An 11526-nucleotide genomic window follows, 5' to 3' on the forward strand; every position below is an offset into this window, starting at 1 on the left:
TCTCTATCACTCTCTGGCACACTCTGACTCTCTCTGACACTCTCTGACACTCTCCATCAATCTCTGACACTCTCTGACATTCTCTGATACACTCTCTGACACTCTCTGACATTCTCAGACACTCTCTGTCACTCCCTATCACTCGCTGACATTCTCAGAAACTCTCTATCACTCTCTATCACTCGCTGACAGTCTCAGACACTCTCAGACACTCACTAGCACTCCCTGACACTCACTGAAACTCTCAGACACTCTCTGTCTCGCTCAGACACTCTCAGACAATCTCTCTCACTCTCTGACTCTCTCTGAAACTCTCTGACACACTCACAATCTCTCTGACACTCTCTATCACTCTGTGACACTCTCTGACACACTCTGACACTCTCTATCACTCTCTGACACTCTCTGACACACTCTGACACACTCTATCGCTCTGTGACATTCTCTGACACACTCTGACACTCTCTGACACTGTCAGACACTCTCTATCAATCTCCATCACTCTCTGAAACACTCTGACACAATCTGACAATCTCTGACACTCTCAGACACTCTCTATCACTCTCTGACACTGACGTACACCCTCAGACACTCTCTGTCACTCTCAGACACTCTCTATCAGTCTCTGACACTTTCTATCACGCTCTGACACTCTCTGACACACTCTGAAACGCTCTGACACTCTCTATCACTCTCTATCACTCTCTGACACAATTTGACACTCTCTATCACTCTCTGACACTCTCAGACACTCTCTATCACTCTCCGACACTCTCTGACACTCTCTGACACTCTCTGACACACTCTGACAGTCTCTGACACACTCAGACACTCGCTATCACTCTCTATCACTCTCTGGCACACTCTGACTCTCTCTGACACTCTCTGACACTCTCCATCAATCTCTGACACTCTCTGACACTCTCTGATACACTCTCTGACACTCTCTGACAATCTCAGACACTCTCTGACGCTCTCTATGACTCTCTGACACTTTCAGACACTCTCTGACACTTTCAGACACTCTCTGACACTCTCAGATACTTTCTGACACTCTCAGACTCTAGGAGTCTCTCAGACACTCTCTATCACTCTATATCACTCTCTGACACTCTCGGACACTATCTATCACTCTATGAAACTCTCTGACACTCTCTATCACTCTCTATCACTCTCTGGTACACTCTGACTCTCTCTGGCACTCTCAGACACTCTCTATCACTCTCTATCATACTTTGACACACTCTGACTGTCTCAGACACTCTCAGACACTCTCTTTCACTCTCTAACACACTCTGACAATCTCTGACACTCTCAGACACTCTCTATTACTCTCTGACACTCTCAGACACTCTCTACCACTCTCTGCCACTCTCTATCACTCTCTGTCACTCTCTGACAGTCTCTGACACTCTCAGACACTCTCTATCACTCTCAGACACTCTCTATCACTCTCTGACATTCTCTGAAACTCTCAGACACTCTCTATCACTCTCTGACACTCTCTATCACTCTCTGACGCACTCTGACACTTTCTGACACTCTCAGACACTCTCTCTCACTCTCTATCAAACTCTGGCACACTCTGACAGTCTCTGACACTCTCTGACACTCTCTATCACTCTCTATCACTCTCTGTTACTCTCTGACACACTATGACATTTTCTGACACTCTCTGACACACTCTGACAATCTCTGACACGTTCTATCACTTTCTGACACTCTCTATCACTCTCTGACACTCTCAGACACTCTCTACCAATCTCTGACACTCTCAGACACTCTCGATCACTCAATGACACTCTCTGTCACTCTCTGACACTCTCTGACACACTCTGACACACTCAGACACTCTCAGACACTCTCTATCACTCTCTGACACACTCTGACAATCTCTGACACTCTCAGACACTCTCAGACACTCTCTAAACACTCTCTGACACTCACTGACACTCTCAGACACGATCTGTCACTCTCGGACACTCTCAGACACTCTCTATCAATCTCGATCACTCTCTGACACTCTCTGACATTCTCAGACACTCTCTATCACTCGCTGTCACTCTCTGACACTCTCTGACACACTCTATCAATCTCTGACACTCACTGAAACTCTCAGACACACTCTGTCACTCCCAGACTCTCTCAGACACTCTCTCTCACTCTCTGACACTCTCTGAAACTCTCTGACACACTCACACACTCTCTGACACTCTCTAATACTCTCTGACACTCTCTGACACACTCTGACACTCTCTGACACTCTCTATCACTCTCTGAAACTCTCTGACACTCTCTGACACACTCTGACACACTCTATTGCTCCCTGACACTCTCTGATATACTCTGACACTCTCTGACACTGTCAGACACTCTCTATCACTCTCCATCACTCTCTGACACAATCTGACAATCTCTGACTCTCTCAGACACTCTCATACAATATCTGACACTCTCAGACGCTCTCTGACAATCTCTATCACTCTCTGACACTCTATATCACTTTCTGACTCTGCCTGACACACACTGACACTCTCAGGCACTCTCTGAAACTCTCTATCACTCTCTGAAACTCTCTGACACTCTCTATCACACTCTGACACTTTCTATCACTCTCTGACACTCTCTGTCACTCTCTATCACTCTCAGGCACTCTCTATCACTCTCTGACACTCACTGACACTCTCTGTCACTATCTGACACTCTCTACCATTCTCTACCACACTCTGTCACTCTCTGAATCTCTCTATGAAAGTCTGACACTTTCTGTCACTCTCTGACACTCTCTGTGACTCTCGATCATTCTCAGGCACTCTCTATCACTCTCTGACACTCTCAGACACTCTCTGACTCTCTCAGACCCTCTCAGACACTCTCTGACACTTTCTGTCACTCTCTGACACTCAGACACTCTTAGACACTCTCAGACACTCTCTATCACTCTCTGAATCTCTCAGACACTCTCTGACACTTTCTATCACACTCTGACACTCTCTGAAACTCTCAGATAATCGCAGACAGTCTCTTTCAATCTCCATCACTCTCTGACACTGTCAGACGCTCTCTGACACTCTCAGATACTCTCTGACACTCTCAGACTCTCTCAGACACTATCAGACACTCTCTATCACTCTATATCACTCTCTGACACTCTCTGTCACTATCTATAACTCTATGAAACTCTCTGACACTCTCTATCACTCTCTATCACTCTCTGACACACTCTGACACTCTCTGACACTGTCAGACACTCTCTATCAATCTCCATCACTCTCTGAAACACTCTGACACAATCCGACAATCTCTGACACTCTCAGACACTCTCTATCACTCTCTGACACTGACGTACACCCTCAGACACTCTCTGTCACTCTCAGACACTCTCTATCAGTCTCTGACACTTTCTATCACGCTCTGACACTCTCTGACACACTCTGAAACGCTCTGACACTCTCTATCACTCTCTATCACTCTCTGACACAATTTGACACTCTCTATCACTCTCTATCACTCTCTGACAGTGTCTGACACTCTCAGACACTCTCCTTCACTCTCAGACACTCTCCATCACTCTCAGACACTCTCTATCACTCTCTAACGCACTCTGACAGTCTCTGACACACTCTGACACTCTCTATCACTCTCTGTCACTCTCTGTTACTCTCTGACACACTCTGACAGTCTCTGACACTCTCTGACACACTCTGACACTCTCAGACACTCTCGATCACTCTCTGACATTCTCTATCACGCTCTGACACTCTCTGACACTCAAAGACACACTCCATCACTCTCGATCACTCTTTGGCACACTCTGACTCACCCTGACACTCTCTGACACGATCTGACACTCTCTGACACACTCTGACACACTCAGACACTCTCTATCACTCTCTATCACTGTCTATCACTCTCCATCACTCTCCATCACTCTCTATCACTCTCTGACAGACTCTGACACTCTCTGACACTCTCAGACACTCTCTATCACTCTCTATCACTCTCTGACACACTCTGACTGTCTCTGACACTCTCTGACACTCACTATCACTCTGACACTCTCTATCACTTTCTGACACTCTCTATCACTCACTGACACTCTCTGACACACCCTGACACTCTCAGACAGTCTCAGACACTCTCTATCACTCTCTATCACTCTCTGACAGACTCTGACAATCTCTGACACTCTCAGACACTCTCAGACACTCTCTACACACTCTCTTACACTCACTGACACTCTCAGACACGCTCTGTCACTCTCTGACTCTCTCAAACTCTCTCTATCACTCTCTCTCATTCTCTGACACTCTCTGACATTCTCAGACACTCTCTGTCACTCTCTATCACTCGCTGACACTCTCAGACACTCTCTATCACTCTCTATCACTCGCTGACACTCTCAGACACTCTCAGACACTCACTAGCAATCCCTGACACTCACTGAAACTCTCAGACACTCTCTGTCTCGCTCAGACACTCTCAGACAATCTCTCTCACTCTCTGACTCTCTCTGAAACTCTCTGACAAACTCACAATCTCTCTGACACTCTCTATCACTCTCTGACACTCTCTGACACACTCTGACACTCTCTATCACTCTCTGACACACTCTGACACCCTCTATCGCTCTGTGACATTCTCTGACACACTCTGACACTCTCTGACACTGTCAGACACTCTCTATCACTCTCTGACACTGACTTACACCCTCAGACACTCTCTGTCACTCTCAGACACTCTCGATCAGTCTCTGACACTTTCTATCACGCACTGACACTCTCTGACACACTCTATCACTCTCTATCACTCTCTGACACACTCTGACACAATCTGACAATCTCTGACACTCTCAGACACTCTCTATCACTCTCTGACACTGACTTACACCCTCAGACACTCTCTGTCACTCTCAGACACTCTCTATCAGTCTCTGACACTTTCTATCACGCTCTGACACTCTCTGACACACTCTGAAACGCTCTGACACTCTCTATCACTCTCTATTACTCTCTGACACAATTTGACACTCTCTATCAGTCTCTGACACTTTCTATCACGCTCTGACACTCTCTGACACACTCTGAAACGCTCTGACACTCTCTATCACTCTCTATCACTCTCTGACACACTCTGACACAATCTGACAATCTCAGACACTCTCTATCACTCTCCGACACTCTCTGACACTCTCTGACACTCTCTGACACACTCTGACAGTCTCTGACACACTCAGACACTCGCTATCACTCTCTATCACTCTCTGACACTCTCTGACACTCTCAGACACTCTCAGACACTCTCAGACACTCTCTATCACTCTCTGACACTCTCAGACACTCTCTATCACTCTCTGACACTCTCTGACACACTCTGACACTCTCTGACACTCTCAGACAATCGATATCACTCTCTGACATTCTCTATCACGCTCTGACACTCTCTGACACACAAAGTCACACTCCATCACTCTCTATCACTCACTGGCACACTCTGACTCACTCTGACACTCTCTGACACGATCTGACACTCTCTGACACACTCTGACACACTCAGACACTCTCTGAAACACTCTGACACTCTCTATCACTCTCTTTCGCTCTCTGACACAATTTCACACTCTCTATCACTCTCTGACTCTCTCAGACACTCTCTATCACTCTATGACACTCTCAGACACTCTCTCTAACACTCTCTGACACTCTCTGACACACTCTGACACTCTCTGACACTCTCAGACACTCGCTCTCACTCTCTGTCACTCTCTGACACTCTCTGACACTCTCTGACACGCTCTATCACTCTCCTTCACTCTCAGACACTCTCCATCACTCTCAGACACTCTCTATCACTCTCTGACACTTTCTATCACTCTCTATCACTCTCTGACACACTCCGACACTTTCTGACACTCTCAGACACTCTCCCTCACTCTCTATCAAACTCTGACACACTCTGACAGTCTCTGACACTCTCTGACACTCTCTATCATTCTCTATCACTGTCTGTTACTCTCTGACACACTCTGACAGTCTCTGACACTCTCTGACACTCTCAGACACTCTCGATCACTCTCTGACATTCTCTATCACGCTCTGACACTCTCTGACACACAAAGACACACTCCATCACTCTCTATCACTCACTGTCACTCTCTGACACACTCTGACACACTCAGACACTCTCTGTCACTCTCTATCACTGTCTATCACTCTCCATCACTCTCCATCACTCTCCATCACTCTCTATCACTCTCTGACACACTCTGACACTCTCTGACACTCTCAGACACTCTCTATCACTCTCTGACACTCTCAGACACTCTCTATCACTCTCTGACACTTTCTATCACTCTCTGTCACTCTCTGACACATTCTGACACTCTCAGACACTCTCTAACAAACTCTGACACACTCTGACACTCTCTATCACTCTCTATTACTCTCTGTTACTCTCTGACACACTCTGACATTCTCTGACACTCTCTGACATACTTTGACACACTCTGACACTCTCTATCACTCTCTATTACTCTCTGTTACTCTCTCACACACTCTGACATTCTCTGACACTCTCTGACACACTCACAATCTCTCTGACACTCTCTATCACTCTCTGACACTCTCTGACACTCTCTGACACACTCTGACACTCTCTATCACTCTCTGACACTCTCTGACACACTCTGACACACTCTATCGCTCTGTGACATTCTCTGACACACTCTGACACTCTCTGACACTGTCAGACACTCTCTATCTATCTCCATCACTCTCTGAAACACTCTGACACAATCTGACTATCTCTGACACTCTCAGACACTCTCTATCATTCTCTGACACTGACTTACACCCTCAGACACTCTCTGTCACTCTCAGACACTCTCTATCAGTCTCTGACACTTTCTATCACTCTCTGACACTCTCTGACACACTCTGTAACGCTCTGACACTCTCTATCACACTCTAACACTCTCTGACACAATTTGACACTCTCTATCACTCTATGACACTCTCAGACACTCTCTATCACTCTAGGACACTCTCAGACACTCTCTATCACTCTCTGACACTCTTTGACACACTCTGACACTCTCTGACACACTCTGACAGTCTCTGACACACTCAGACACTCGCTATCACTCTCTATCACTCTCTGACACTCTCTGACACTCTCAGACATTCTCAGACACTCTATATCACTCTCTGACTCTCTCTGAAACTCTCTGACACACTCACAATCTCTCTGACACTCTCTATCACTCTCTGACTCTCTCTGAATCTCTCTGACACACTCACAATCTCTCTGACACACTCTGACACTCTCTGACACTCTCAGACAATCGCTATCACTCTCTATCACTCTCTGACACTCTCTGACACGCTCTATCACTCTCCATCACTCTCAGACACTCTCTATCACTCTCTGACACACTCTATCACTGTCTGACACTTTCTATCACTCTCTATCACTCTCTGACACAGTCTGACAATTTCTGACACTCTCAGACACTCTCTCTCACTCTCTATCACACTCTGACGCACTCTGACAGTCTCTGACACTCTCTGACACTCTCTATCACTCTCTATCACTCTCTGTTACTCTCTGACACACTCTGACAGTCTCTGACACTCTCTGACACACTCTGACACTCTCAGACACTCTCGATCACTCTCTGACATTCTCTATCACGCTCTGACACTCTCTGACACTCAAAGACACACTCCATCACTCTCGATCACTCTTTGGCACACTCTGACTCACCCTGACACTCTCTGACACGATCTGACACTCTCTGACACACTCTGACACACTCAGACACTCTCTGAATCTCTCTGACACTCTCTATCACTCTCTTTCGCTCTCTGACACAATTTCACACTCGCTATCACTCTCTGACTCTCTCAGACACTCTCTATCACTCTATGACACTCTCAGACACTCTCTAACACTCTCTGACACTCACTGACACACTCTGACACTCTCTGACACTCTCAGACACTCGCTCTCACTCTCTGTCACTCTCTGACACTCTCTGACACTCTCTGACACGCTCTATCACTCTCCTTCACTCTCAGACACTCTCCATCACTCTCAGACACTCTCCATCACTCTCTGACACACTCTATCACTCTCTGACACTTTCTATCACTCTCTATCACTCTCTGACACACTCCGACACTTTCTGACACTCTCAGACACTCTCCCTCACTCTCTATCAAACTCTGACACACTCTGACAGTCTCTGACACTCTCTGACACTCTCTATCATTCTCTATCACTGTCTGTTACTCTCTGACACACTCTGACAGTCTCTGACACTCTCTGACACTCTCAGACACTCTCGATCACTCTCTGACATTCTCTATCACGCTCTGACACTCTCTGACACACAAAGACACACTCCATCACTCTCTATCACTCACTGTCACTCTCTGACACACTCTGACACACTCAGACACTCTCTGTCACTCTCTATCACTGTCTATCACTCTCCATCACTCTCTATCACTCTCTGACACACTCTGACACTCTCTGACACTCTCAGACACTCTCTATCACTCTCTATCACTCTGTGACATACTCTGACTGTCTCTGACACTCTCTGACACTCACTATCACTCTCTGACACTCTCTATCACTTTCTGACACTCTCTATCACTCACTGACACTCTCTGACACACTCTGACACTCTCAGACAGTCTCAGACACTCTCTGTCACTCTCTATCACTCTCTATCACTCTCTGACAGACTCTGACAATCTCTGACACTCTCAGACACTCTCAGACACTCTCTACACACTCTCTTACACTCACTGACACTCTCAGACACGCTCTGTCACTCTCTGACTCTCTCAAACTCTCTCTATTACTCTCTCTCATTCTCTGACACTCTCTGACATTCTCAGACACTCTCTGTCACTCTCTATCACTCGCTGACACTCTCAGACACTCTCTATCACTCTCTATCACTCGCTGACACTCTCAGACACTCTCAGACACTCACTAGCACTCCCTGACACTCACTGAAACTCTCAGACACTCTCTGTCTCGCTCAGACCCTCTCAGACAATCTCTCTCACTCTCTGACTCTCTCTGAAACTCTCTGACACACTCACAATCTCTCTGACACTCTCTATCACTCTCTGACACTCTCTGACACTCTCTGACACACTCTGACACTCTCTATCACTCTCTGACACTCTCTGACACACTCTGACACACTCTATCGCTCTGTGACATCCTCTGACACACTCTGACACTCTCTGACACTGTCAGACACTCTCTATCAATCTCCATCACTCTCTGAAACACTCTGACACAATCTGACTATCTCTGACACTCTCAGACACTCTCTATCACTCTCTGACACTGACGTACACCCCCAGACACTCTCTGTCACTCTCAGACACTCTCTATCAGTCTCTGACACTTTCTATCACTCTCTGACACTCTCTGACACACTCTGTAACGCTCTGACACTCTCTATCACTCTCTAACACTCTCTGACACAATTTGACACTCTCTATCACTCTGTGACACTCTCAGACACTCTCTATCACTCTAGGACACTCTCAGACACTCTCTATCACTCTCTGACACTCTTTGACACACTCTGACACTCTCTGACACACTCTGACAGTCTCTGACACACTCAGACACTCGCTATCACTCTCTATCACTCTCTGACACTCTCTGACACACTCAGACATTCTCAGACACTCTATATCACTCTCTGACTCTCTCTGAAACTCTCTGACACACTCACAATCTCTCTGACACTCTCTATCACTCTCTGACTCTCTCTGAATCTCTCTGACACACTCACAATCTCTCTGACACACTCTGACACTCTCTGACACTCTCAGACAATCGCTATCACTCTCTATCACTCTCTGACACTCTCTGACACGCTCTATCACTCTCTTTCACTCTCTGACAGTGTCTGACACTCTCAGACACTCTCCTTCACTCTCAGACACTCTCCATCACTCTCACACACTCTCTATCACTCTCTGACACACTCTATCACTGTCTGACACTTTCTATCACTCTCTATCACTCTCTGACACACTCTGACAATTTCTGACACTCTCAGACACTCTCTCTCACTCTCTATCACACTCTGACGCACTCTGACAGTCTCTGACACTCTCTGACACTCTCTATCACTCTCTATCACTCTCTGTTACTCTCTGACACACTCTGACAGTCTCTGACACTCTCTGACACACTCTGACACTCTCAGACACTCTCGATCACTCTCTGACATTCTCTATCACGCTCTGACACTCTCTGACACTCAAAGACACACTCCCTCACTCTCGATCACTCTTTGGCACACTCTGACTCACCCTGACACTCTCTGACACGATCTGACACTCTCTGACACACTCTGACACACTCAGACACTCTCTATCACTCTCTATCACTGTCTATCACTCTCCATCACTCTCCATCACTCTCTATCACTCTCTGACACACTCTGACACTCTCTGACACTCTCAGACACTCTCTATCACTCTCTATCACTCTCTGACACACTCTGACTGTCTCTGACACTCTCTGACACTCACTATCACTCTGACACTCTCTATCACTTTCTGACACACTCTATCACTCACTGACACTCTCTGACACACCCTGACACTCTCAGACAGTCTCAGACACTCTCTATCACTCTCTATCACTCTCTGACAGACTCTGACAATCTCTGACACTCTCAGACACTCTCAGACACTCTCTACACACTCTCTTACACTCACTGACACTCTCAGACACGCTCTGTCACTCTCTGACTCTCTCAAACTCTCTCTATCACTCTCTCTCATTCTCTGACACTCTCTGACATTCTCAGACACTCTCTGTCACTCTCTATCACTCACTGACACTCTCAGACACTCTCTATCACTCTCTATCACTCGCTGACACTCTCAGACACTCTCAGACACTCACTAGCAATCCCTGACACTCACTAAAACTCTCAGACACTCTCTGTCTCGCTCAGACACTCTCAGACAATCTCTCTCACTCTCTGACTCTCTCTGAAACTCTCTGACACACTCACAATCCCTCTGACACTCTCTATCACTCTCTGACACTCTCTGACACACTCTGACACTCTCTATCACTCTCCTGAAACGCTCTGACACTCTCTATCACTCTCTGACACACTCTGACACAATCTGACAATCTCTGACACTCTCTATCACTCTCTGACACTGACTTACACCCTCAGACACTCTCTGTCACTCTCAGACACTCTCTATCAGTCTCTGACACTTTCTATCACGCTCTGACACTCTCTGACACACTCTGAAACGCTCTGACACTCTCTATCACTCTCTATCACTCTCTGACACAATTTGACACTCTCTATCAGTCTCTGACACTTTCTATCACGCTCTGACACTCTCTGACACACTCTGAAACGCTCTGACACTCTCTATCACTCTCTATCACTCTCTGACACACTCTGACACAATCTGACAATCTCAGACACTCTCTATCACTCTCCGACACTCT

This window comes from Heterodontus francisci, chromosome 35, assembly GCF_036365525.1.
Source record: "Heterodontus francisci isolate sHetFra1 chromosome 35, sHetFra1.hap1, whole genome shotgun sequence".
NCBI classification, from domain to species: Eukaryota; Metazoa; Chordata; class Chondrichthyes; order Heterodontiformes; family Heterodontidae; genus Heterodontus; species Heterodontus francisci.